The sequence below is a fragment of the Lepidothrix coronata genome, unplaced genomic scaffold (genome assembly GCF_001604755.1).
Source record: "Lepidothrix coronata isolate B3197 unplaced genomic scaffold, Lepidothrix_coronata-1.0 Scaffold166, whole genome shotgun sequence".
Lineage (NCBI taxonomy): Eukaryota > Metazoa > Chordata > Aves > Passeriformes > Pipridae > Lepidothrix > Lepidothrix coronata.
The window spans coordinates 727,457-744,280 of record NW_016690346.1 but is presented as its reverse complement, the minus strand read 5'-3'; the positions used below and the strand labels follow the sequence as shown (position 1 = coordinate 744,280).

General features: G+C 43.2%; 1 long non-coding RNA gene across 1 annotated transcript in view; it reads right to left on the bottom strand.

Moving 5' to 3' along the window:
• LOC108504504 overlaps nucleotides 1-16,824 on the bottom strand; it is a 30,396-nt gene that overhangs the window by 4,432 nt on the left and 9,140 nt on the right. Inside the window, exon 2 of the long non-coding RNA XR_001877139.1 lies at nucleotides 6,883-6,976. This is a non-coding gene — a long non-coding RNA (uncharacterized LOC108504504). The remainder of the gene's footprint in view (nucleotides 1-6,882; nucleotides 6,977-16,824) is intronic.

Here is a 16,824-nt window from a genome sequence, read left to right as displayed (position 1 = left end):
AAAAAAAAAAAAAAAAAAAAAAAAAAAAAAAAAAAAAAAAAAAAAAAAAAAAAAAAAAAAAAACAAACCAAAAACATCAACAACAATCATGAAGCTCTAATTTTATGATCTGATTGCTGAGGACGAGTAGATACAGAGCCTCCCTGTCAGAAGGGAGACAAAGCCAGCCTGTTTCTTCCTATATTCCCATAGAAGACACAACAGTGAGTAACTAAAGAAGCTCAGTGTTAGCAATAAAGGATACTAGCACAGCTTTAAACCAGCACAGCTGATTTGAGTTAGAGCCCGCTTGTGCAAGCATGACTACAAGAAAGCCCAACTTTCATGGTCTAATGTTTGTAATTTCTCTCTCTCACTAAAGATATATGTTCTTCTAAGAAAAACTACAGAGGAAAATCCCCCAAAAGTAAGAATTCAAGGTACTGAAAGATTGAGTTATGGTTTGTTTAATCCTTCGATTTTATCCTTCCCGAGCCAGTCTGCAAACTCTCTTGCTCTGAATTTATGACAAGCAGGACTAAAGGGACTGTCTATAGATTAACATTGACATTTCCTTTGTGCATTAATCCTTTGAATCTCATTTACCATACATTGCTGCTGAATGACATAAAAAAGATCATTTTTTTATTACTGAGTAGATTATGATGAGGCGCATTTCACCACCATTCAGAAAAATATCGAACGAGAGTCAGAGCTGTCTTTTTACCTTTGCCTGTACAGTGGCAATGTGAGGGATTGCCTTCTGGAGGACAACGAGGTGCAGGTCCATCCTGCAAATTCCCATGAGCCAAAAGCACAGGATGCCAAAAGGTCAGGGAAACTACTTGGGCTGTCACACCACTGCAGCAATGAGCCCTTCACATGGAGACATTCACAACTGGGACATCCTCAACTTTGCCAGGGCTGCACAGAGGCTGTCCTCCTTGGCCAGGACAGAGGCTGAAGTCCTGTCATCTAACATGGCTCGTTACCAAAATTTTTTTGGTGGAAAGCACATTTGCTAGCTGTAGGTACATACCAACGCACTTTCCCACCCACCGTAAGACTTCCTTGCCACCAACAGCATAGCCTGACTCATGCAGTTTCAGAGGAAAGAAAAGTTGTGATGGTCCTGTGTCTTGTAAACTGCAGATCTGCATTAAATTTCCTTAGTTTTAAAAATATGAAGAAGCTTAAGTTGACATAGTATAAGAATACATACATCACAGATACAGATATAGAATCACAGAATGGTTTGTGTTGGAAGATCATCTAGTTCCATCCCCCCTGCAATGGGCAGGGACACCTTCTACTATACTGGGTCACTCAAAGCCCCATCCAGCCTGGCCTTCCAGGGGTAGGGCACCCACAGCTTCTCTGGGCAACCTGTTCCAGTACCTCGCCACCATCACAGTAAATAACTTCTTCCTAATATCCAATCTAAACCTACCCTCTTTCAGTTTAAAGCCATTGCCCCTCATCCTGTCACTTGTAAAAAGTCCCTCTTCAGCTCTCTTCTAAGGCCCCTTTAGGTACTGGGAGATGCTATAAGGTCTCCCTGGAGCCTTCTCTTCTCTAGGTTGAACAACCCCACCTCTCTCAGCCTGTCTTCACATGAGAGGTGCTCCAGCCCTCTGATCTTCTTCTTTGCCCCCCTCTGGACTTGCTCCAAAAGGTTCATGCCTTTAGGTTCTCGTGTTGGGGGCCCCAGAGCTAGATTCCAGATGGGTTCTCATGAGAGCAGAGTAGAGGGGCAAAATCACCTCCCTTGACCTCCACAATTCTTTTGATGCAGCCCAGGATAAGGTTGGCTTTTTGGGATATGTAGATAGATATTGAAGCAGACCAACTTTAAGAGTTCAGCCGACAGCACTTCTGTCATCCCCAGATGAGGGGAGGGAAGGGAAGGGGAGGGGAGAGGAGGGGAGGGGAGGGGAGGGAATGGGAGGGAAAGGGAGGGGAGGGGAGGGGAGGGGAGGGTTGGGGAGGAGAAGAAAATTGTAACTGCCTGGGAGAGGCAGGAAGGAAGGAGGGAGACAAGAAAAGAAGAGTGAGAGAAGGGAGAAAATATTTCTGTATAATATTGCATATGCCTATGGTGCTAGCAAACATTGAGATTAAGATTCCATGATTTATTTATATAAAATCCACAATTAAAAAAAAAAGCCTAAACCACATAACATATATAACTTGATATTGTACAGTAAATGAATGTGAACAGGAGACAAAAACACCCAAATGAGAATTCAGGAGCTAAATACCCCATCGTGCTTTATAGTGCATACAGCAGAGTAAGCCTAGGAAATATTCCTTAGGCTATAAAATTACACAAAGGACTAGAGTGTCCCATTTTTCTTTTTAATTTAAAGAAAATAGCCAGAGCCATTGAAGAGAGGGAATTGACCTCTTTGGGTCTCTCACTTTCTCAGAGACATTTCTGGTCAATCAAGCCTGCACATCGTTCCTGGAAGAATGACCACAACTTCCATGCTTCTGGCCTCTACCCTGGAAGCCATTGCTTATATTTCCATTACCCCACTGTATGTTGGACCTGTCCACAGCCTTCATCAATACTGAAAGGTCAGAAGTCTGCCAAACTTAGATATTGGCATATAATTTCCAACAAATTAGACACAAAAATTTCAAAATCTATATTCCTCAATGATGGGACATGTCACCTCCCCTTTCGGCTTCTTTTCAAGGGGTTACATGCACTTTGATCTGTGCAGCTTTACAGTCCATCCATTTTAAAAACAATTAAAATAATATAGCATTGATTTTATCTTTTTTTTAAACACCATATCTTGCAGGAGTGCAGAATGTGAACGTCCCATATAACATAGTCCCTTCCCATATAACATAGCATGTAATACTCTTCTGGGGTGGAGACCACAGCCACAGAGCATCCTTGCTTTGTAAGCATGCCCTGCTTTCCTGACACTGGGAATAGGAACAGACAACAGGCTCCTGCTTGGGCACAAAGAAACACTGCAAAACCAAAAGCTGCGCCCAAGCTGCTCAGAGATTCAGCTATGCCCAAGATGAGTGGGGAGGCATTTCCTTGTGCTGGCTGTGCCTCAGGTTATAAATCATTTCCATTTCCCTTTGCTAAGGGGTTTTTTTTTCTCTTTCTCATGGGGAAGATAAGCTCCCCTGCAAGGGTGGCACAGCTCAATAAGAAAAAAGCCTCCCTCCAAATCCTCTGGGATCTGGGCATGCTGAGGGCTGCACTTAGCCTCGACTCTCAGAACAACGAGGGTGCTTCAGAGCCAAGGCTGCGCCTAGCTAGGGGGGAGGCAATTATCCACCAGGAAATATGAGGGGGGAGACACCACACACGCAGTGACAATGCAGGGCCTGATCTCCAGAAGTGCTGAACACTTGTGAGGCAGTGAACACCTCCGGCACTCTATGCTGGGAGTTAAGAGCATTCAGCACTTTAGGAGAGTTGCTAAGCATCCCCAGGAATCCGAAGATGGGGGTTTCTGTGTACGGGTTTTTATCTGTGGTCGGAACCTCAGTTACTGTGAGATCCCTTTACACCTAATTAAGATATATCAGGAAGAAATACACAAAGATGCATAATTTACCCGCTCTTCGACTGATTTAAGTGTATCCCCGTAGGGAACTACACCCATTTAACTAAAATCAAGTTAGAAATCAATTTAGTTACATTAGTGCATTTTTGGTATGGAATAGCCCTTAATTTGAATGGGAATAAAGACCCACTATGGGCCAATTGATTCTGTTAGGTGAAGGAAAAGCTTTTATTCTCAATATAGCTACAAAGAAAATCAGTTTCAGAATGCTACAGAATATTATATATGGGAAACACGAGGATCTGTGCATATAGGCTTGGTTTCTTTCACACAGCTCAGAACATCTTCATTCCTTCTGTGATTTCAGGCATTCCTACACAGAGTTAGTCCAGAAAACCCTGAAAAGGGGGGCAGTTTACCTTCCAAGAACCATGGGAGCTTACTTTCAGTGGCAGAGTATGTGGAAGGTCAGAAAGGTCTTTCCAATTTAATGTATGATCTCAGGAGACATGGGAGAAAGGAAAAGCCTGCCCTCCAGGAGCATGCAGGGGGGAAATGACGTACACTGGCAGAGAAAGAAGTCAGGATAAGAAATCCCACCTCAGCTTGCTGTGTAGCCCCCCAAGCAGGGAAAGGGACTGATCATGGTATTGCACAGGGGTGGGAGGGAGAAGATCTCCTGTTTGCATCCAGTGGGACCTGGCAGGGAGCTGGCGCCACGGATGGAACAGCTTGAGCTGCACATGTTCCCATAAGGAGGACTGAAATGTCCCTTCAGTTGGCTCACTTTCCTCTGAGGCACAGATCATTCTGTGGGGGCTGGTGGGTGCACTGGGGGAGCCTGGAGACACCAACTGTTCCTGAGGGCCCGTTTGCAGCCACCTCTGGCTAACACAACTGTGGCTCCCATCTGCTGTCCAAAGCAGACCCCACAGTGGTTGTGCTCCATGGGATTCCCATTTGACCTCATTACCTTCACACATCTCTGTGTGTGAGGGAGAGATTAGGTGAAGGAGAGGGAACAGAAATTAGGGGTTTTCCAGCAGTGATGGGCTGCTCATCCCAGTTACTTAATCTTCACTACTGTAATTTCTTAGACCTCCCAGGACCACTTGCTAATTTTGCCCCCACTATCCAGCTCTTGACCTTCAAACACAGTCCCAGGAACAATGTTATAAAAGATATATGAAGTAAGACTCTAGGTGGCACTTCAGGCTGCATAACTGTGACCTTGTCTGTCAAGACATGAAGCATTTAAATCATAGGTTTAATCAGGTAATCCTTTAGGCAATCAGGATGATCAGCAAAAGTGTGTTAGCATTGTGTAGTCTCTACAGCAACTTCCAGTATATCTTTGCAGTGTAGCCAGACCTACAGTTCAGTTCCACTTCACAGGCAGAAATCAAGAGAAATCTCACTCAAGAAAATGAAAATACTCATTGGAATAAATCAGAAACAGGCCCATGGATCTCTTGCAGGACCAAAAGTTTGTCACCTAAGCAGAAGTAAGAAGCCTAAATATATGTGTAAGACTCAAATACTAGAGATGAGTGCATAGCAAAACTACAGGCAATTCAGCAAAATACTGCACCACTCCAATACCTGCTGAAGGGATACACAGGCTGTATATTTTATTTTTATTGAAAGTATTGCACTGTCTATTTTCTGTATGTTTCATCAGTACAGAGCTAGCAATTTTTACTTTTCTCCCCAATGACTAGTCAGTGAGTACCTTGGACATGTGCTTGCTTGACAATGTACTAAGAATGAAGCAACAGAGCAGCAGTGAAGCATGCTCCAGCATGCTTTTTGGAATCAGGGCCCAAATACCGATGCGTTTCTCAGTGGATGTCTGAAGGTGCTGTTCCACACCACAATTATCTAATGGCAAAGCTGCCAAAGGAGGATTCTGCCTTTTCTCACCCACAGGTACTTGTTACTCTCCCACCTCCTTCCCATTTATCACTCCCAAGTGTGGTGATACCCTCTAAACTAAATCAGTGAAATGTCTGGTATTAGCAAAACCAGAAAAAAACCCTGCTGCTCTGTTTTAGACCACAACACCAGAAATAGCTGCCTTAACGTAACTGTGGCAGGGGACAGGAAACTGCAGTAGGGAAAGAAGCAGAAAGGGAATGCATTGGGAAAGACAAGGATCTTTTCCAACTGTTTTCTTCCTACAGAAACGTTAACAGTGACTAGTACCCAGCTGTCTGTACTAACTGGACCAAAAAAAACCCTTGTCTGCTTCTTCCTAACTTCTCTTCATTGGATCTGTGTTAGACTAGTTCACAATTTGGCAACGTGAAATCCCACAGACTGTCTGAAAAAGGGCACACAAGACATGCAGATCTCCCTGTGCATGAGGTCTTCTCTGCTGCATCACGACTTCACACTCTCAAATGCAACACAACCTTTGCCTCTCCACCATGGGAAGCATGAGGCTTCCCATGCCTCATGCAAAGCCCCCGGGAGCATTCATGTCCCTGGAGGGGAAAGCCTTTTGCCTCTGGGCAAGCAGCAAAGCTAGAGCAGCTGCTCCAGAAGGATTGTAACACCTTCTCCCACTGGGTCAAGCCTTCCCCACTGGCTGCTGAACAGGCAGCATCCAGTTGGCAGCTACAGGGGACCGAAGAAACTTGTGGAGGGAGAAAAGCAAAAACAATAAAGAAGGAGAATGTCGGCCAACTTGTTGAGGATTTATTAAATGGAATCAAGTTTTGTCAAATGTTTTTTTCTTTCACGGTGAAACTAGTAGACCCAATACAGAGTGGTTCCCACAACAAACTTTTCTATATTGTCTTCTAGGGAGAAGCAGCCTATGGAAAGCTTAGGAAGAAAGCAACCTAGGGAGAAAGCTGACAATGCCATAAACAGGTTAGATATTCCCAGCTACACAGAGGTATGAATATACAGAGTGGAGGCAGAACAAAGGGATGCCATATTCATTTTTTCTCCAGTTCTCTCCCTCTCCACCTGAGCCTAGCTTGCCACAGCTGCAAGAGCATTCAATAGTGATGGAATTGGGCAAAGTGAGTTCACCTTTCAGCAAAGAGAACATCAATCAGTTCTGCCCTCCCCACCCTAGCCTCTCTGTTTCAACAGCATCAGAACATTTCACCATTATTTTATTGCTCATTACTCTCAGTTTATTGCCCTCACAGTTTAACCTCATTATACCCCCAGGGATGAAGTCTTACTTCACCCTTTGAGCAAAGCTATGGACAAACTTCAGGGCAGTTTCAATAGGTATTTTGGTCCTTAACTCCCAGTTAGGGTCAGGAAGGCTGGGGCCGAGTAACACTGATGCATGCACCATGTGACCTCTTTGTGGTCCTACAGATTGTGTGCACAGACCAGGTACCTTCTCACAGTGGAGTCCAGCACCTTGGGGTCCCTTGGCCAGGTTCCTTTCAGAGAGGAGGCGCCTGAGGGGATGCACTGGTGACACTGCCCACCTGGGAAGCAAAGCAGACAGAGCAAACAACACTGATGCAGGCTGAAGGAAGAGGGGCAACGGGTTCACAGGAGGGGCCCTGAGGTCACCCTTAGCATCCTAACTACTGCACTGAGGCCACCAAGGTAGTACCAGACCAGTGCCCAGCTGATGATACAGCCTGGCACTGCACAGTATGCCCAACACCAAGAATGGGGAGGTGTCATTCTGGGGAAAAGAGGGAGAAACACAGACAACGTGGCAGGTATGAGACACTCTGTGTAGGACTGAATCCTGCTTCACAGTGCTGGACTGGTGCAATACCCACCTGTGAGCTCCTGCTCCTTTGGTATCCACAGAAGCTCTTCCTTTATATCACTTATTGCTACCATCTCTTTGAGCCTGAATGATAAACTCAAATGACATTTTTTTAATGCTTGTTTTTATATATATGGAAGAAGATGTAACCTAAAAAAATAGGGTCTTCTCTCCTCTGGGCCAGCTCTGGACAGTCATGTCATAATGAGGAACACCATAAATGTCAGTTTGTCTTAGAAGACACTCGTCGGGGATTAAGGTTCACCATCTGCAAACAGTATTATCTCCGGTGCCATAATCAGCCTGCAGGAGGAATGGGTTCCTAGGACCTTTGGCATTTTGAGTGAAGTAAAGTTATACAATTAAACTTCAGTTAGGAAATATCCATAACTTACCAACAGGGGAGAGCAGCTAAGAGCATTACCGGCTGTCAGCACCTGGGAAACTAAATTGAATGGCCAGAGCACTGAGATATGAAAACTGGAGGAAAAATCATGTGCCTACTTTCTTTACGGCTGCAATGTCATAGGTCATATGTTGTGCTAACCTGTAAGAAATAATAGGAACTTGGAGATAAAATATAGCTCCAAATGTGAACTGGGGCATGGCATAGAAGAAGTTAGGCAAGGACAAACAGATTACTAGTACTCTGAAGTATAAAATCACTGCTCTCTCTATTCCTAGCAGCTTTATAAACTAAACCAGCTGTTTTAAATAACACTGTTAGATTTCTAAAGACATCTATTTCCTTGGCTGTAAATAGACATACAATTTCTTTAAACTAAAGCTACTCTCCCATGTAAATTTGGGTGTTTTAAAAAAATAATTGAATTAGCAACATATGTAACAACAGCCTTTCAGAGATGTGTGATGCTTATACACAGATTCCTGAAAAAATTGTATCACTCTTACAAAATTTATTGCTCCCTTCCTGTATATCAAATTATTTGGGCAATGCAATGCAAAACTGAAAACAAAGAAGCAACAACTAAAATTGTTTAGATGGACTTTATGTGTGACAAACCAGGGCCTCACACATAGGAAAGGAGATCCCTTAGTCCAGGTTCATTAAATGGGGACAAGCAGTAGCACCAGGGATGGGCTCAACCTGTATTGGAGGAGGAAGAGGATGAATGCATTGAAGCATCTCCTGACTGAGAGACTGAGGAGCCATAATCACCTCCCACCCCTCCATGCCATGGAGCTACTTGTGTTCCCCAACAGCAGTAGATGTAGGACACCCACTATCACATGCATAGTGGGGATATATCATCACTGTGTGGCATCAACAGCCTGATTTGGAGGGTCAGTGCAAGACACTGAGGTTTGGCACCATCCGGAAAGAGGGGCTGGGAAAAATACAGAGGCAGGTTTAGGAAAGGATGGTGGTAGGGGAGAAGAGACTGGTAGGAGCCTAGTGTGGTGTGAATTAAGAGTCTAGCTAAAAGCAGGAAATGTTCACACTTTTCAGAAAGCTTTATGAGCAGTGCTAATGAAATAGCAACACCCAAAACACTTTTGTTCCTATACACTTTTCTAAGGCATCCATTTTAACAGCAGTTCCTGTCTCAGGGTCTTCCTGCAGAGCAATGGGCAGAGCATGCTTGTGGCCCAAGAAGAGCATAGTGACACTCTCACAGTGTCACTTGCCAGCAGCAAGTACCAGCCTGTTTAATGAGGCCCTCCATCACTCCCTGCCCTGCTGACTGCACACTGTGGGTGGCACTGGCATGGATGTCTTTCACCAAAACGCTTGCTTCATATCAGGGAGGTGCACCCATTTGTAACTCCGCTTGGCTGGCTGTGTAGGTGCCTCCAGCCACATGCTATGTTCAGGAGGAGGAAATGCCAACAGCTGCAATGAAGCCTTCAAGGGAATGCTGACTCACCTCCATCCAGAGGTCGCAAGAAGCACCCAGAAGTCTCCCTCAGTCATTTGCAGCAGATGGGGAAATGTAAGCAGGAGGCACAATACCTCCCCAGCCTGCCATAGCTTCTAAATGCCATGACCTTGCACAACATTGCTAAAACAAATACAGCAATTAAAAACCTCTGCATAATGATTGTGGTTCTGCAAACAGACAAATGGGTGGCAGAGCGGTGGCAATGCCAAGCGTTGCCTGCTAATCCATTTTCTCCAAGCTACGTAATGGTTACATCCATAAAGAAGTAGTAGAGGAAAGGGAGGGAAGCGCAGGAAATCCATTACTGCCATAAAGGGAAGGAAACGGAACAGGAGCCTGTACCCAAATCTGGGTCCTGAATTCCTGACCTCCTGCCAGGGTAAGATATTAAAAACCAATACCAGGGGTGGAGCGGCAGTAACCACGTCAATGACTCACTCCCTTGTGAAAAGCAGAGCCACCCAGACAACTGGCACGGTGCCTCATGTGTGCCTGGCCTCAGAGAGCTCACCCTGTCACGTAAGCAGCTGGCACACTTCCTGAGATGAACAAAAAATGCAGATAATTTAGCCTGGCTACCTGAGCCTTACCCCTATTACAGTCTCATAGAAATGGAAATGGAGTCATCCTGATGAGACTTTTGATCCCCAAAAAACATGTAGTACTATGTGAAATATCTAGGAAATGAAAGTCCGGATGGGAAGAAATTAGGAATTTCTCTTTGAGTTGGCTAAAATCACAGCTGACCTTATTATCTGGTGCTCAAGCAGAAGGAGATAGGGCAACATTCAAGCTTTCTCCTTCCCCCCGCCTATCCTGCTGTCACCCATACCCAATTCTGGTCATGTGCTGAGTTCTCACAGTTTCCACACAATCCCACCCTTGTGCTCCCAACTCGAGGATGAGGAAGCTGTTTATCACAGCATTTGGTTTGTCACATTCATTTCAGATGATGATAATACCCAGTTGCAAGTAGGACATTTTACATCATCAAATATTGCAGCCATTCTTCTCCAGAAAGGGAAATGAAGACTTAGGGGGTAAAAAGACTTTCCTTTGGCCACCTAGCGAGTCACCAATGTCCCAATTCCAGTGCAGAATTAAACATCACTCCCTAGACTTGCTTTTAGATTTAGCTTGCCAGTATATCCCTCTGAAGTCCATATATGAGAATTGTGCCTAACACCTGCACCTAAAACTATGTTTTTGTTGCAGGAGAAGGTGGGGAGTGAGGGCAGCTCATGCCTTGGTACTGTAGTCCATCACTCAAAAACTTGTGTACTTTCGGCATTTGGCTAATCAAATTTCAGCAGAGTGCACATAGTAATGTATCCAATCTGTCTGTTTGTAAAACTTGACAAATTTTTGGCATCAGCAATAGAGAAGCCCATGCACCACCATCTTCCCCACACTGGAAATTTCATAGTCTGATTGGTGCAGCTTGCCTTCCTGAGCCTCACATTTCTCAAGGAAAACGTTTTACCTGTAACTACATCTCGGAACACCAGTGGGGTAAGGTCTTCAGTGTGATGGGCTATATCCTTCCTACACATCTTTTCTTTCTCCTCTGTTCCTCCATCCACTACTGCTAGCCATAGGCAATGCCATAGAGATGCATCTTGACATTGAATGTTATAGGGGCTGATATTAGAGACAGAGTACCCTCAGAGTTCAAGGCTGGCTTGCTATGTGATTTGTTTGCTTCTTGAACCTTCTTAAAGCCACAGGTAGGAATTTTAATAGCTTTCACAATTGTGATGGGGGAAGACCCAATGTGACTGAAGGCCTTGTATGACTGTGCTTCACTTCCAGGTAAAATTAAAAAACCTTCCTGAAAGTAGACGGGGATTTTGTATTTGAAACAACACAGCTCCCAAGATGAGCTGTTGTTTAATTTTGGTGGCACACAGTAGTTTTGCGTGTCCTCCGTATAACCCAAGCCAGAATGGGGCAGTTTAAGAGGGCTTCTGTAGAAAGTCCCTTCTGACTTTGCTCCAGGCTCATGGGAATAGAGCCCATCCATACCCCATCTCCCAAGTCCCATAAGTGCTCACGAGCCCCAAGTGGCACATTTATCCTGCGCTTCACAGCTCCTGCGCTTGAACTGCATGTTGACATGCCTTAAGTGTCCCGGGTCTGCTGCAATATTATTACCGTGGATAGGACAATTATTAGTATTTAACTATGACTTTATTTTCTTGGTTCTTCATAGCAAACAAACAATAGTGTGATCTATGGCAGTTTCCATTTCAGCGTCTCTGCAGCTCTACCGCAGAATGCCATCATCCACACCTCTGATCCCTGTGAGTCCTGTTAGCGCATCTTGTTGGCAGCAGAAGTATTCTTCCACTGCAGGTTTGATCCAAAACAGCATATTCCACCATCTGCAGCTACCTGCTGGTGTCCAAGATGTAGTGAGGTGGTTGCTTTCTTTGTCCAATAGCATTCGCCAATATTTATCTTTGGCATCAAGCGCTGAGGCTATTTTTGCTTCTGCCAAGTCGGGTTAACATGTCTTTTGTTATAGGCACTTGGTAATGAGCAGTTTGTCGAACTTTGATGAGGTCGCTCAGGCTTATGTGAGTGAAGCATTTGCTCCTGTAGAGGTTGGCCCCCAGGTCAGCACCCGGCTGGGGGTGCAGAACCTGCAGCGCTGGCACCTTCTCTCTACATGCACTTTAGAGTTGCTGCTTCTCCTTCGCCCTTGGTGCAGTGGTTACACAGGTGCCGTCCTGGCTGAATCACTGTCTCTATTTCAATGTGAAATATGCCTGGAAGACATCCCAGTCCTTTGAAAATACCTCAATAACCTTTCAGCAGTGCTAGCTGCAGAAACAGCACAGAGCAGTGCCTGCTCTGACTCTCCATGGGCCAGATTTTCTGCTTTGTCTATGTGGGTCTCACCACAGCTATTCCACCTCACCTCATCTGCAGGTTATTTGTTATTAATTATTTTTCTTCTACTGCGTATCTTACTCTGGACATTATTCCTTCTCTTTTTACTTGTTTTCTTGCAAAAATACCAGTGCTTCTTTTTTTTCCCTTCCTTCCACCTCCAAAATACAAGCCGGAGAAGCACTCCATCTACTCGGTGGCTGTGAATTGATGTGTGCTTGCCTCCTACTTAGCCACATCTCTCCCAATACTAGGATGAGCTCTTCAAGCACCTTCACATAAGTTATTGCTTCTTTCAGGCATACCACAAATTCCTTTTTTTAATATATGATCTGTTAACAAAAGAATCAACCAGTTTCTCTGGGGGCAGCATTCTGATCTATGCATGCCTTAGATTCAATTACACTTATTGAGGAGATTTTTAACTTACGTTTTATTTAGCAAAGAGGAAAGGTTATAGCCTCCTGTGATTTTTTTTCTAGATATTATATGAGTCCTCCTGATGTGCCTGAAAGTCACTGCAGTATGTCCACAACTGTCACTAGAGTGGTTATTACTGGGTTTGTTTCACTCCCTTTTCACCTCATTTTCCTACTAAGATCCAAAAAAAATCCAGTTGATAAATTCATGTCTTTTCATATCTATCTTCCCAAATATCGGAATCTTGGTAATGTTCTTTCTTCCTCCTTCCTACTTCTTTTCCTTGCAAATAAGCATGATCACAGCCTTCACTTCTGATTACACGGGTAGAGAAAGCAGATCACCTCTGAAATCATGCGCTCCACGAAAAGGAGATGAAAAGGACTAACAAGCAAAAATGACCTGGAAAAAAAGAAAATGGAAGAACCGAGGATTGCCGCCAGCAGCTCTGCTGAGGACCTAGCCTGCTTGCCAGCAATTGAAAAGCTGCTCACAATTGTAGGTGACTAAACCTGGGGCACTGTTTCAATGTCTGCCAAAATCAACAGTAGGCCAGAAGATGCCACATAACGACCATTGGACTTCTCTTCCAGTACTTCTAACTGGCCAGTTCCCAATCCTGTGCCTCAGTTTCCTGTTTCTGGAATGGGAAGAGCTGCTATATTTTGTTGCAAAAAAAGGAACACCCTTTATGTATGCCACAAAATTAGTAAACACAGAAGTGGGAAGGGATCACTAGAACAGATCTTAATGATGAAATAGCTCAAATAAATGTTTCTTCCTCCAAATGTCTTATGCACAGTCAAGGCTGGAGGTCAGCGGAAACAAAGGAAAAAATCCCCTTCCCACAGAAAGTACAAAACACTCAAACCATTTGCATCTTATCAATAAGTGCAAACAAATGATAGAGAAACAGGTCCAGTTCCTGTACAATAACATTTACCTCCTCCCTTTCATTACAAGAGAGTATAAAGGCTCTTGAAAAGAAACAGTTTACAGGGATGACCTAGACACTGAACCCCAGAGCCTGGCCTGGACTCCATCCTGGAGGTGGGCAACTGCTTCCCCTTTCTTGCTGGTCGCCACGTCCTTTATTGGACATATACAAGCATATGTAGATCCCTATTTATCAAGCTACTTAAGAACAGCTTTATTTGGGCCTACTTTGATGAATTAATGCATAGGACATTAAAAACTGTAACTATACAGAAAAGAACATAAACTGAAACATATTTAGCAGTCTAAGTAGATTTAACTGTACAACATGAACTTTTGGGCTTTGCAGAGAGATGTTTGTTTCTGTCTCCAGAGGTTTAAAAACTAACCTTGTTTACTGCATTCAGAATTGTTTCTTTCACTCCCATGCCTGTACATGAGGAGCAGCAGGACCACAGGGCACCCTGCTGCATTCACAATTTACACAAGACCACATCTAACCTTGACCTTAAGACACTCATGACCAGATGTAGCTCCAAATGTGGCTGTGTTGACTTCACTACACACAGGTATGGATCTTTGGCCAGATCCAAGGAGAACACATCACAGACCAAAGCCTTTCTCGAAGGTACTGTACAAACACTGGAAAGGAAGAGAACCTTGAGCTTAAAGAACAGGTAGGAGACAGAAACCAAGAATACTAAAGAGGATTCAGTAACGTTAATGTTACTTAGATATTTCCACATACCATTCTATAAATTGAAGCTTTTAACCAGCCTGGAATCAAAAGAGGCACCTAGGGAAGATGAATCAAAGTATAGGCAAGGGGTAGTAAAGAAGAATGTGTATTTTATCTTCCAGAGTGGAGATTCTTCTTTTTACCACAGAACAAGATCAAACCAGTTTAATCACAGAATATAAACACTAGGCTGAAAAGCAGATCTAGCCTGCCTAGAAAGAGGGCAATCATCTAAGTACACCCAGTTACTGTGCTTGTAATAAAGTAGCTTTATTTAAGACGATAAAAGACAGGCAGTGCCCCAAAGACATGGTTCCTCTGAAACTCAACCTATGCTCAGGTTCAAGCTTACATGTGGAATGAGCCTCTTGCTTCTATACAGTGAATGAAGTTTGGGCAACAATTAGCCATCACAGGCTCACTGCTATTGCATTTTCTTGGCATTTTGAAGCATTCAATATTTGGATTAATTTCTTTGTATTAAGTCTACAAGACCATAATATTTATTTCTTTCATTCACTATGTGTTTCACTTCAGCTGCTATATTTAGTCATTAAACTTTTCAGTAAACTTCTTCTAAAATCAGTTCCTTACAGTACTTTGGATTGGTTTTCTGCAGCTGGTTCCTTGAATTGTGGTAGATCCCAGCTCAAATCAGGGGTCAGCACAGGCAACCAGGGCTGCCTCCAAAAAAATAAATTTGCAGCATTTTGTGAGCAGGACAGAGCAGAAGAAGACCAAAGATGAAATGTAGGCATTTACAATGACATACAGATTCATGAGAGACAAGATTCTAGGAATACCTATCATAATATTTCTTCTTATGAAGAAATTAAAATCTTCTTAATATATTTTTTCTCTCCCACTCTCAGGAATGGTTACTATCACAGATACTTTCTTTAGAAGGTTTATATTTGACAGCACATTTCCAGGACAAAGCCTTTGGCCCCAGTTGCCCAGGCATCTGCACATGTGCATTGGTCACAAGCAACTCAGCAGGATTCCTCACATGAAGAAAGTTATATTTAGCTTTTTTTTTTTATGCAGTTTTTCTCAGGTTTTAGTTATTTTCGGCCAGATGGACTTACAACTCTGATGTTTGGATGATGGGAAACTATTTCCTCCCAACGAAAGAAATGCTACTGATGGACATTCTGCCTCTATCATCTTGTGAGAGTATTATCTATCATAGAATCATAAAATCATAGAATCAACTGGGTTGGAAAAGACCTCCAAGATCATCGAGTCCAACCCTTGATCCAACACCGCCGTGGTTACTAGACCATGGCACTAAGTGCCACATCCAGTCTCTATGATTCCTCAGACACATATCTTTTGCATAATTGAGATTGACTTAATAGAAAAGATCATAATCTCTCATTAAGTGCTATAGACCATGTATAAAGAAAACATACTTACAGAAAGACAGAAAATAGTGTGTTGCTGCCATTGCCATCTGAGAAAAATTATTACCTTTACCCCTTGTCCCATTTTGGATTTAGTTTCTAATCCTTTTAACAGGCTTTCCCAAATCCTGAGTAGTTTAAACTATTATTTAATATATTCTTTGCTAGAAAGATTTTCTGCCTGTGTCTGTGTCTTTCTATGTACATTATAATATGTATGCACATACACATAATATTATTATTCCCTTAGTAGCAATTAAGCTGTATAATCCACCTCAAAGATATTTACAACAATTTAAACTACCCTGAATCAAGGAGTTTAGAGGATTAGAGATGAGATTTGAGCAGTTACTGAGAGGATAAATTTTACAGTTCCTGTGCACTGCAACACTGTTTGACTTTAAGGCCAGAGAACGGAGGGTTTGGGAGTGATTGAAGCACAGAAGGAAAAGAATCAAAAGTTGAATATGAATCAAAAGACCAGAATAGTTTGTTTGTTGAGATCTTTTAAATTCCATGTTCAGAGGAGAGTAGACAGCTGGCTCTTTGAGCAAGTTTGTCCAAATTCCTTGCAATCTCCCTCCCTTGGTAGTTTGAGGACAGTCAGTGAGCGTGTGTGTACTCCCGTACTGTCTCCAGTCCTCTGCGTGTCTGTAGTGTGAGCTGGCTAAAGCTGAAAGCTCTGCTTCAGTAACACAGGGCATGGTCTGGGACAGTGGGCATAAACTAGCATTGAAAATTCAAGCCACCCTGGATTTATCAAAGGAAAAGAGTATTCAAAGATAAAAAATTGGCTATGCTGAAGAAGGATTGAAATCACAGACCACTGTTGCTTGATTTTTCTGGTGTCTGCATAGCGAACCAGCACACCAGAATTGCTTCATGTTTATGGGTGCACCCTGATGTGTATTTATATCAACACATTTATGCTTTTCACTCTCAGACTCCCCAGCTGAGATAGTGTTTGGCTGAAAGTGTCTTTGAAAAAAACCTCACACAATGTGTTCATCTCTTGCACAATCCCTGGGGCCCTTTCCTTCAGTCTACCTTGACAATGGAGCAAAAGTAAACTCTCTCTGAAACTGACCCTCTTCTGTATGTAACATCTGGGATATTTCCTATTTTCCTCTATCTCTGCCAGTGAGAAGCTACCACTAAAAGCAAAAAATAGATAAAAATTAGTGTTGCCACCTGGTGAACTATCAGTGTACTTCCTACATAATTCCCAAAAAAATTCCTCTTATTAGTCCCA